The sequence below is a fragment of the Meles meles genome, chromosome 2 (genome assembly GCF_922984935.1).
Source record: "Meles meles chromosome 2, mMelMel3.1 paternal haplotype, whole genome shotgun sequence".
NCBI lineage: Eukaryota > Metazoa > Chordata > Mammalia > Carnivora > Mustelidae > Meles > Meles meles.
Window position 1 is genome coordinate 70,291,546 of NC_060067.1, and position 12,034 is coordinate 70,303,579.

The 12,034-nt window shown below is 36.7% G+C and overlaps 1 pseudogene; it reads left to right on the top strand.

The window, feature by feature from the left end:
- The first annotated feature begins 5,355 nt into the window (after positions 1 to 5,355).
- Positions 5,356 to 5,479, top strand: LOC123937662 (annotated as a pseudogene).
- The last annotated feature ends 6,555 nt before the right edge of the window (positions 5,480 to 12,034 follow it).

The following is a 12,034-nucleotide window of genomic DNA, read 5'->3' on the forward strand; positions in this document are numbered from 1 at the left end:
CAGGTATCTTATCATTCTTGGTGGTATAGTAAATCAAGTTAATTCTCTAATTTCCCTTTCTATATTTTCATTGTTAGTGTATAAGAAACCAACTGATTTCTGTACATTGATTTTGAATCCTGCCACACTGCTAAATTGCTGTATGAGTTCTAGTATTTTGGGGGTGGAGTCTTTTGGGTTTTCCATATAAAGTATCATGTCATCTGCAAAGAGAGAGTTTGACTTCTTCATTCCCAATTTGAATACCTTGTAATTCTTTTTGTTGTCTGATTGTGGTTGCTAGGACTTCTAGTACAAAGTTAAACAAGAGTGGCGAGAGTGGCATTGTTGTCCTGTTCCTGATCTCAGTGGGAAGGCTGTCAGCTTTTCCCCATTGAGAATGATATTCACTGTGGATTTTTCATAGATAGATTTTATGAAAATGAAGAATATTCCCTCTATCCCTATACTTTGAAGCATTTTAATAAGGAAAAGATGCTGTATCAAATGCTTTTTCTGCATCAATTGAGAGGACCATGTGTTCTCTTTTCTCTTATTGATTTATTGTATCATACGGATTGATTTGCAAATGTTGAACCACACTTGCATCCCAGGGATAAATCCCACCTGTTCATGGTGGATAATCTCTTTAATGTTGATTCCTATTAGCTTGGACCTCGTTGAGAATCTTGACATCCATATTCATCAGGGATATAGGTATGAAATACTCCTTTTTGATGGGGTCTTTTCCTGATTTGGGGATCAGGGTAATGTTGGCTTCAAAAAAAGAGTCTGGGGGCACCTGGGTGGCTTAGTGGGTTAAAGCCTCTGCCTTCGGCTCAGGTCATGATCTCAGGGTCCTGGGATCGAGTCCCACATTGGGCTCTCTACTCAGTGGGGAGCCTGCTTCCCTTCCTCTCTCTGTCTGCCTGCCTCTCTGCCTACTTCTGATCTCTGTCTTTCAAATAAATAAATAAAATATTTAAAAAAAAGAGCCTGGAAGTTTTCCTTCTGTTTCTATTTTTGACACAGCTTCAGAATAGCTATTATTTCTTCTTTGAATGTTTGGTATCCCCAGGGAATCCACCAGGTTTTGGACTCTTGTTTTTTGGGCAGTTTTTGAGCACTCCTTCAATCTCATTACTAGACATTGGTCTATTCAGGATGTCAGTTTCTTCTTGATTCAGTTTGGAAATTTATAGGTTTCCAGGAATGCATCCATTTCTTCTAGGTTGCTTAACTTATTGGCACATATCTGTTGATAATAATTTCCATCAGGAAGATTCAAATCAAAACCACATTGAGATACCACATTACACCAGTCAGAATGGCCAAAGTTAACAAGACAGGAAATAACAAGTGTTGGATAGGATGTGGAGAAAGGGTAACCCCCTTGCACTCTTGGTGGTAATGCAAGTTGGTGCAGCCACTTTGGAAAACAGTGTGGAGATCCTTTAAGAAATTAAAAATAGAGCTACCTTATGACCCTACAATTGCACTACTGGGTATTTACTGCAAAGATGCAGATGTAATGAAATGAAGGGTCATCTGTGCCCCAATGTTCATAGCAGCAATGGCCATAGTCACCAAACTGTGGAAAAAAACCAAGATGCCCTTCAATGTACGAATGGATAAAGATGATATGGTCCACATATACAATGGGCTATTATGCCTCCATCAGAAAGGCTGAATGACCAACTGTTGTATCAACATGGATAGGACTGGAAGAGATTATGCTGAGTGAAAAACATCAAGCAGAGAGTCAATTATCATATGATTTCACTTACTTGTGGAGCATAAGGAATAACATGGAGGACCTGAGGAGATGGAGAGGAGAAGTGAGTTGGGGGAAATTGGAGCAGGAGATGAACCTGAGAGACTGTGGACTCTCTGAGATACAAACTGAGGGTTTTGGAGGGGAAAGGGATGACAGATTGGGAGAGCCTGGTGGTGGGTATTAAGGAGGGCACATACTGCATGGAGCACTGGGTGTGGTGCATAAACAATGAATTCTGGAACACTGAAAATAAAATAAAGTTTAAAAAATAATTTATAGCATGCTTATGTTGAAGGATAATTTTTTAAAAGAGGGAATATTACTGATTTTGTTCAAATATAAGATAAATATGTGTCAGGTATTTCACTTAATTAATAATAAGGAAACAAGTAACATGTAAAACAGAAAGTAGAGGCAATCAGGAACTATGAAATGTATTTGCTAATAGCTACAAATAAGTTCTTCTTTGGAATGAGGGTGATGGTAATGAAATTGATTGTACTTCTGTAAGATGAAATTAATTTGCATATCTCTGGATAAGAATCATTTACATTCTATCATTTTTTAATAATTTGCAGAGTTGTATAACTGCTTAGTTAGAGATAAAGAAGGGGCAGACTTCTAGATAACCTGGAGGCATACACTAGACAATGCTTAGTGGTTCCTTTGAAAGGATACTCGTTAATGTTCCCTTCCCCATTTCAAAGCCTTTCACAATTTTCAGATCACTTTCCCCACCTGATAATCATGATAATATTAAAGATTATTCACACACACACACACACACACACACACACACACACACACACACGGATGGTCTCATTTAGTTTAGTCTAATTTTTTACATAGGTGCAACAGTGTTAATAGGTGTCTCCTTGAATTGGCTTTACAAATCCAGGGCCATACTTCATAGATCCAAAAAATAGAACCTTACAACAAGACAATATTACAAATAATTACAATAACATTTCCCAAGTGAATTTGCTCAGTTCTATGTATTCTTGTTCCACTGGAATCTTAGATTAAGTAAATGCTTTCATAAAACTTTCTGTTTCATGGGAAAAAATGCTGCAAATCAGTCCACTTGTAGTTTTCTAAATAATATTAGTTCAGAAACACATACCCCAAAGTCAATTATTTGAAGTGGCAGTGGCTTAAAATAACTGTTAGTCTTTTTCAAGGAGGCTCTGAGACTCTTTTATTGAAGGCCTATGGCATTGGTCTTCAGCTTTTCCCCTTAACTAATCAAAGGTGTAATAAAGCCAACATATAATCCAGAAAATTGTTTTAATAATAGACCCATGTCTAGCACAGTTAAAGTATTAAAAATTCAACTTCCTTATTTTTTCAGAATTTTTGAAATATTTGATTTATATTAACTGACCATTTATTCTATAATTTAATCAGAATAGATATCCTTTGAGACCTCATAATTAATTTAATAATATCTCCAGAGATAGAAAAACATTTTGCACACTCTCAATGAAGAGTGAAACCCTTTGAACTTAGTTAAACTCTCATACCTTTCAACTAAAAAATCAGAAATCTGAAATTAATCACACATTTTCTATTAGAATCACAAAACTAAACTGTTACATTCTCCAATGTGTCAATTTTTTAAACATTACAAGAACTTTAAGTTATAAAAAGTATTCATAATCAAGAGTATTAATACTATGGATTGATTTACCTCTTCATTTCTTTACTCTAAAACTATCCTGGGGGTTAAGAATATACTTCTCACTGAAGGAACAATTTTGTCATCTCAAACAAATTGAAGTTATATGAACAATTTACTTCCATGCTATTGTGACTATTTCAAGCCAGGCACTGAGGCTGGAACATGTGATCTGCTTTTGTTGATATGTGAGTATTTCTTCTGTAACAGATGATGTTATAATTTCTGTGAACAAAGGGTCCTTCAAGTCTGTATGCCTTGGCTGGTTCTGGTTTTACAGTCTGCTTTTTTGTTTTGTTTTGTTTTTTAGGATAAAATGATAACCTTGGAAGATTCTTTCTTTTGGTTTGACAAGGGAAAATTCTGTACACTACCAAGGGTGCAGTAAACTTATATCTTGATGAGATTCTGCATTTCTCGAACTATCCTATAATATTTTAATGTATTTAAGTTACTTTATAGGACACTTAACTGACATTCTCTTGAAGCTTCATTACCCCTCATACATTTTACTAAGATAACTCTCAAGTCATCCAATGATATTTCAGACTTGCATACCTTGGTCATCTTTGCTCTTAGCAAAACAAAATGAAACACCAAACCCAACCTAACCAACACATACGACAACAACAAAAAATAGCAACAGAAACTGATGACAAGCATATATTGTTAAATTATTAAAATGTCTTTTGAGGGCCTCATCTCTTTCTCTAATCTTTCTCTAATCAGAACATTTGTTAAACTAGCTATGAGGAGAATAAACTTTTCAGAGTATTATTACACAGAGAAAAAATATAGTACTTCCATATATTACTAAAATTACCAACAGATTCTGCTGAATATGATGTCTATTCCAAACATGATAGAGCTACTAAATAAGAAAATGCTGAGTAAAAGATGTTAAGTATACTTGGATCTGTACCTTTATCTGATATTCTTATTTTCCGCTCTCTCTATTCAATCAGAAAGCACCCTCTGCTCTATATAGGCACATTTTCTTCATGTTCCTCAAACATATTAAGTTTACTCCAGCTCCATTTCCACCTCACCCTTGCTCTTAGGATACTCTCCTTACCCAGAATGTCTTAAAAAGTTCCACGCTTTTATAAGCTATACCATCTTTTCAGGATCAGCTTGAGCTCTCTCTTTCCCATCTGAGGCTTTTGGGATTATTTTAGTCCTCAGTGATTTCTCTTTCTCTGACATTTTATGGCACAGATCATCTCCTTCAACCAAGTTAGCAGTAGTATTAGAGTGTTTATTTCCATTTGCCTGAATCAAATTTCTTTAGGCAAAGAACCTGGCATATCATTAGGACTGATTACCAATAGGGCTTCTTAGCACAGTACTGAGGACATAAAAGGATCTTAAAGGAGATGAGTTAGAGTCAAGCTTCCCTAGGGCTGTGACTTTTATCATTTTATTTTGAGTACCTTAACACTCATTAAGTGTTAACTGAATGAAACAAATGATTATCAGTAAATACTTTCTAAAGATTGTTCTGTGCAGTGTCTAAGTAAAAACAAAGTGATGTTGAAATAGTTTGCTTTTCATATTGTGGATGAATAGAACTAGAAGACAATTTTCTTAGTAAGTAGTGATAACTAGAAATTAATGTTACTGTGAACTGTTGAATAAATATAAAATTACTGTGGTTTTGTCAGCTGATATCTTTATTTTTTTTTTTAAAGATTTTATTTATTTATTTGACAGAGAGAGATACAAGTAGGCAGAGAGGCAGGCAGAGAGAGTGAGAGGGAAGCAGGCTCCCTGCCGAGCAGAGAGCCCGATGCGGGACTCGATCCCAGGACCCCGAGATCATGACCTGAGCCGAAGGCAGCGGCTTAAACCACTGAGCCACCCAGGCGCCCCAGCTGATATCTTTAATACATCCTTAGCCTATAGAAATATACCTGGCTTGAGCTTTGCGCAGTGGCAGTATCGTAGCCAATGAGGTTTATCCGAGGCGCGATTATTGCTAATTGAAATATACCTGGCTTGATATGGCAACAAAATATTATATTTTTTCAACCTACATCCAATAGTTTTATTCTGGTCACAATCCGATGCACTTGATATCTTCAAACTTAAAATATTGTCCTCAGTAAAGCTAAACTTGAACCAGATTGTGATCTCCCTACCTCCTAGGTCACCATTCCCTAGAGATTCATCTTGTGATTTATAATTTCATATATATAAAATTCCCCTTTTTGCCTGTTTCATTCCATTGGAATTAATAGATGAAACACAATTATCCTTTGAGCAAGTCTTTCAAAGGATACACCAAAGGATTTTTCACAGATATTGAATATACAAGCTATATAGATACAGGCAATCATAGGTTCATAGTATACGGTTGACTAACAAGTACAACTAAAATGTGAATCATAGGAATAATTCGTGAATAAATCTCAAGGCACCTACTGAAAAAATCACCAATAACATCTGGGTACTAATATACACTGCATAAAATATAGGAATACATATCTGTAATAGTAATCTATTGCTGTGTAGCAAATTACACGAACTTAGTAGTTTGTTTGTTTGTTTGTTTAGATTTATTTATTTATTTTAGAGAGATTGTGCATTAGTGGGGTTAGGGGTAGAGAGAGAGAATCTTCAAGCAGACTTACCACTGAGCACAGAAGTCAAATTGAGGCTCATTCCCACAACCCTGAGCCAAAACCAAGAGTCAGACTCTTAACCAACTGAACCACCCAGATGTCTCCAAACTTAGTAGTTTAAAACAATACCCATGTATTGCCTCAAAATTTCCTGGGTCAGGAGTGTGGGTGTGTCTTAGCTGAGTCCTATCCTTAGGCTTTCAGAACATTAGATGTCAGCATGGCTGCATTGTGTAGGGACATAGTGTGGTTTACTTTGCTATGTTGATTATTTCAATTTAAAGTTACTTAAGAGAAAGCCAGTGCAAGAAGAATACTCTTAGACCCGTTAGTCTCCAGTAAACAGGAAATAAATCTCTCAAGTGGAAGTTACCTTCCCTATACTAGGATGTAGTTAGACATCTTTAATGTCAGAGATAGGGAATTCAGGACCAAAGAAGCCTATATAAACCAATCTTTTTACTCTCATTAACTTACTATGCCAGCCAAACTCTGTTTAGAATTCCTCATTAACTGAAGCTCCCAAGCATATATTTTCTTTGTCCTATCAATTCCTCACAAATTTATGCCTCTTTATCCAAAATGTATAGAAGCTACCTGCCATTTCTTTGGGTCTAAATTTCATTATTGGGCTTACAAGTCCTGGTTCTTCCACTGACTAACTGATAAACATAGATAAGTCAGTCAGGAGGAACTATATTTTTTTCTGCATTTTTTTTCATATGCTGATATTCCAAAATTCTTGATTCTGTCTTTAAGTTTCTTTATAGGCAGAAGAGACATGATATCAGAAACATGGTCACAATTCAATAGGTGTAAGTTAACTGAGGTTAAAAATTCACCCTACATTACTGAATGTAGTCTACAACAATTCACCCTTTCCATATAACCTTCATGAACAAATTGGGAGACCAATGTAAAGCTTATCTGGTTCAATAATTTAAAACTGACTATAATGGGGCACCTGGGTGGCTCAGTGGGTTAAAGCCTCTGCCTTCGGCTCAGGTCATGGTCCCAGGGTCCTGGGATTAAGCCCCACATTGGGCTCTTTGCTCAGCGGGAAGCCTGCTTCTCTCTCTCTCTCTCTTTCTCTCTTTCTCTCTCTGGCCTCTCTTGCCTGCTTGTGATCTCTGTCAAATAAATAAAAAAGATCTTTAAAAAAAAAACTGATTCTTTGGGCAGTGTTTAATACCTTTTGCAAAACATGTGGAGACTTTCATACACTTTTTCCTCTTCTCTGCCTTTGTCCTAAGATCATGTCAGCCTCCACAAAGATAGGGAAGATGATGATGATGCAAAGAAGGATGGGTGGGATGAAAACATCCATATCAAGGTAGAAAAGTTCTAGCATCTTTAAGTGTCATCCATTGCCTCCTTTTGTCTTCAGGTAATATGTCAGAATACTTGGGTGCATTATGTCCTGCTAGCATTCAAGGCTGAACCATGGCTGGTATAATTTGTATTTCTTGTTTGGCTTGCTCAGGACCCCACAGCACTCCTTTATTTAATTGGTCTTACTTAGGCTCCTGCAGGTCCCCTTTCCTAGACCCTCTCTTCACATTATCTAGTATTGCCTCTTCTCTGGTTGAAGGTTGGAAAAAGAAAATGGAGGCTTATGTCTGCCCATCTTACTTTCCTTGTTCCCATGATTCTTTGGGCCAGAAGAGTAAACTGTTTTTCCTTTGTGTCTGTGTACTTCCTCCTACTATCTCAGAGCTATTCTGGTTGTCTTAAACTGAAGGGCTATTTTTACACTCTTGGAAGATGCTATAGGCAAAGCAAAACCTTCTCCAAATTGCTTTTCATATACTAAGAGGGAAATAGAAGATTTTTAAAATCCAAGCCAACAGTCTTGCTTTAAATCTAAGATTCTGATTTACAACCATATTTTTGAATGTTAGTTATTGAATATTAACTCAGTCTTTGCCTTTACATTCTTTTCGCTATAAATTCTAATCTACCCTAGGTTATCAGACAGCTAGAGTAAATGTGTGCTCTGAAGATATTTTTTTTTAAAGATTTTATTTATTTGTCAGAGAGAGAGAAACAGAGAGAGAGAGAGAGATCACAAGTAGGCAGAGAGGCAGACAGAGGCAGAGGGAGAAGCAGGCTCCCTGCTGAGCAAGGAGCCCAATATGGGACTCGATCCCAGGATGCTGGGATCATGACCTGAGCCAAAGGCAGCCGCTTAACCAACTGAGCCACCCAAGCATCCCTCTGAAGATATTTTTAAATACTATTATTGCATCACTTCAGGTAGCTATTAAAGCACTGTTATTATTATCTTGTTCACTTGTGTATTCCCAGTGCCTGGGAAAATACTAGACACATAGTATGATCTATTAATTAATAAATGTAAGATGAATTATGTAGTGTCCTTCTGTATCTCTGACTACAGTCTTTAGCTTAAAATCTAATTTATCTGATATGAGAATCAGAATCCATCAGAATCCTAGAGGAGAACATAGGTAGTAACCTCTTCGATATCAGCCACAGCAACTTCTTTCAAGATATGTCTCCAAAGGCCAAGGAAACAAAAGTGAAAATGAGCTTTTGGGACTTCATCAAGATCAAAAGCTTCTGCACAGCAAAGGAAACAGTCAACAAAACAAAAAGGCAACCCATGGAATGGGAGAAGATATTTGCAAATGACAGTACAGACAAAAGGTTGATATTCAGGATTTATAAAGAACTCCTCAAACTCAACACACACAAAACAGATAATCATATCAAAAAATGGGCAGAAGATATGAACAGACACTTCTCCAATGGAGACATACAAATGGCCATCAGACACATGAAAAAATGCTCATCATCACTAGCCATTAGGGAGATTCAAATTAAAACCACGTTGAGATACCACCTTTCACCAGTTAGAATGGCCAAAATTAGCAAGACAGGGAACAACATGTGTTGGAGAGGTTGTGGAGAAAGGGGAACCCTCTTACACTGTTGGTGGGAATGCAAGTTGGTGCAGCCACTTTGGAGAACAGTGTGGATATTCCTCTAGAAATTAAAAATAGAGCTTCCCTATGACCCTGCAATTGCACTGCTGGGTATTTACCCCAAAGATACAGATGTAGTGAAAAGAAGAGCCATCTGTACCCCAATGTTTATAGCAGCAATGGCCATGGTCGCCAAACTGTGGAAAGAACCAAGATGCCCTTCAACGGACGAATGGATAAAGAAGATGTGGTACATGTACACGATGGAGTATTATGCCTCCATCAGAAAGGATGAATACCCAACTTTTGTAGCAACATGGACGGGACTGGAAGAGATTATGCTGAGCGAAATAAGTCAAGCAGAGAGAGTCAAGTATCATATGGTCTCACTTATTTGTGGAGCATAACAAAGAACATGGAGGACATGGGGAGATGGAGAGGAGAAGGGAGTTGAGAGAAAGTGGAAGGGGAGATGAACCATGAGAGACTATGGACTCTGAAAAAGAACTTGAGGGTTTTGAAGGGGCGGGGGGTGGAAGGTTGGGGAAGCAGGTGGTGGGTAATAGAAAGGGCATGTATTGCATGGAGACTGAGTATGGTGCAAAAACAATGAATACTGTTACGCTGAAAATAAACAAATAAAAAAATAAATAAATGTAAGATGAATCAATAGATAATTCTATGTGTGAATGGATGGGATAGAGAAACTCTTCACCTATCACATAATTCATACATTTCACTATCACATAATCTGAACACCTTTTCCCATCTTTTCCTTTCCAAGGTCCTATTTGCTCAGATCTTGGAGAAGTCTGTATTATTTCTTTCTGCTTTCATTTGCTATACTTTTTTCCTCTGGGAGCTTTATATCTTTTTTGGTTAAGGTACAAACGAACCTATCCTCGAAGTACATTTCAGCTTTTGCTGAATCATTTTTTTTCTGTCAAACTATGTCTTATTTCTCACTAAAAAAATTGGAATTTAGTTTGATATGTTATTCTCTAAGAATTACTTGCTTACTTGTAGGGAAGCTAGAGAGTCATGATTTGCCTGTTTAAGCCTATGATTTACATTTTGTAGTGTTTTGAGGTAGAATGAAGTAAGTAAATGATACACATCAATTATAGTAATAATAGCTAATATGTATTAAGTGCCTATTTTGTATTGGATACTATGGTAAGCTCATTTTATGTGACCATATTTATGTTTCGCAAGAACCCAGTGACAGATATTAGTGTTGTTTCAAATTACACTGAGGAAATTGAGCCTCAGTGTAAATAACAATAACCAGCCCAAGACACAAAGTTAAAAAGTGTCAAAACTGTAATGAAAGGATATCTGTGAGATTCTAGAGTCTATAGTCTTTACATTCTGAAATACTGCCCTGGATCCAAAACTATCCTATTTTTCTAAAAAATAGCTTGAAAATAATTCAAAGATAATTTAAAGAAAAATGAAACGAAGTGCTAAACATCAAGAATTTTAAAATAACATGGGTTTATTCAATTTAAACAAAGAATATGTAAGTAAGAATAGGTGGGTTAGTATTTGAAAAAAATTCTCAATAGTAAGAAAAGAAAAGAAAAGAAAAGAGGGGAGCAATTGGAGGCTTCTAAACTATTTAGTAAAAAAAAGAGGAAGTGATTTCAGCTTCTACTAAAAGAGCCAAGTATAGTTAAAAATATTTAATGACTTAGGTGTATAGACAACAAAGCCACCCAGAGCAGTTGAATTGAAAAGCAAAATTGATTTACAGAAATTGTAAGTGGAAGCTGGAATTGGAAGTTCAGATAGCACTTATTTGTGTTCTTAATTACCATACTTGCAACTACAAGGATCAAAGTGACATGGGAAGGATGGACATTTGGGAATTTGGGGTTATTTGCTAAAACAAATATGAATATTCTTAAAATATGTTACTCAGACTTCTATGGGCTTAGAATCCTGTACTACTTCTTCCCCAGATCAAGCTTCTGATTAAGCCTTCCTACATTGGGATGCAAGAAGTCTTGCCCCTAAAATTGACACTAAGATTTTCTCAGCTTTAATAATTTTAATAAAGATCAAAGGTTTAAGCTCTATTAATAAAGATATATGCATGGTGTGTGTGTGTGTGTGTGTGTGTGTGTGTGTGCGTGTGTGTGTGTGTTGGGCAGGGCAGGAAAAAGAAGATATATGAGTTAAAATGGACAGAGGTAAAGACAGATACACCATGAAACTAACTGAGAATAGGATAGGAAATATAATTACTTGGTTTTAGTGCATAATATTTATGTGGTGTGTAGTCATTTATGTATCATTGATTACTAGCTATCATAGTTTAGGCATGGGTTCTAAGAATATCCCTCCCACCTGCTGCGTCAATTAGTCCATTTTTATGATCTGGAGGTATAGGACCAAAAGTTTTTTTTAAATTTATTTATTGGACAGACAAAGATCACAAGGAGGTGGCGAGGCAGGCAGAGAGAAAGGAGGAAGCAGTCTCCTTGCTGAGCAGAGAGCCCAATGTGGGGCTCAATCCCATGACCCTGGGATCATGACCTGAGCCAAAGACAGAGACGTTAACCCACTAAGCCACACTGGCGTCCCTGGGACCAAAAGTTTGATTGTGATAGGAATGTGTCCTGTGGGGTCAGGAACAGAAATGCATAGTTAGAAGAAGAGAAACAAGGATTCAACAGTATGGAGCCAGAAGTAAGTCTATGGGAAAATTCTTACCTCCATCACACCATCTCAGAGGATGATGTGTCTAAGTCCCTCCAGGGTAAATCTGTATATCAACACTGGATTCCATCCCTTCAAGCCTCTTCCAGAAACATGGTCTATTATTTATACCAATGTGTGCATTTGTGGTGTCTGTCTCTTCAGATAATAAAAAGTAAATATCTTCTCATTTTAAATTAGACAATTTTGGGGGGATCTACCATATTACTAGGCCACATTACCAGTACAAAGTATGAGAGCATTTATTTATTCATTCAATAAATATTTAATAAGCATGTATGCATCAGTTTTCTGTGCATCAGTTTGC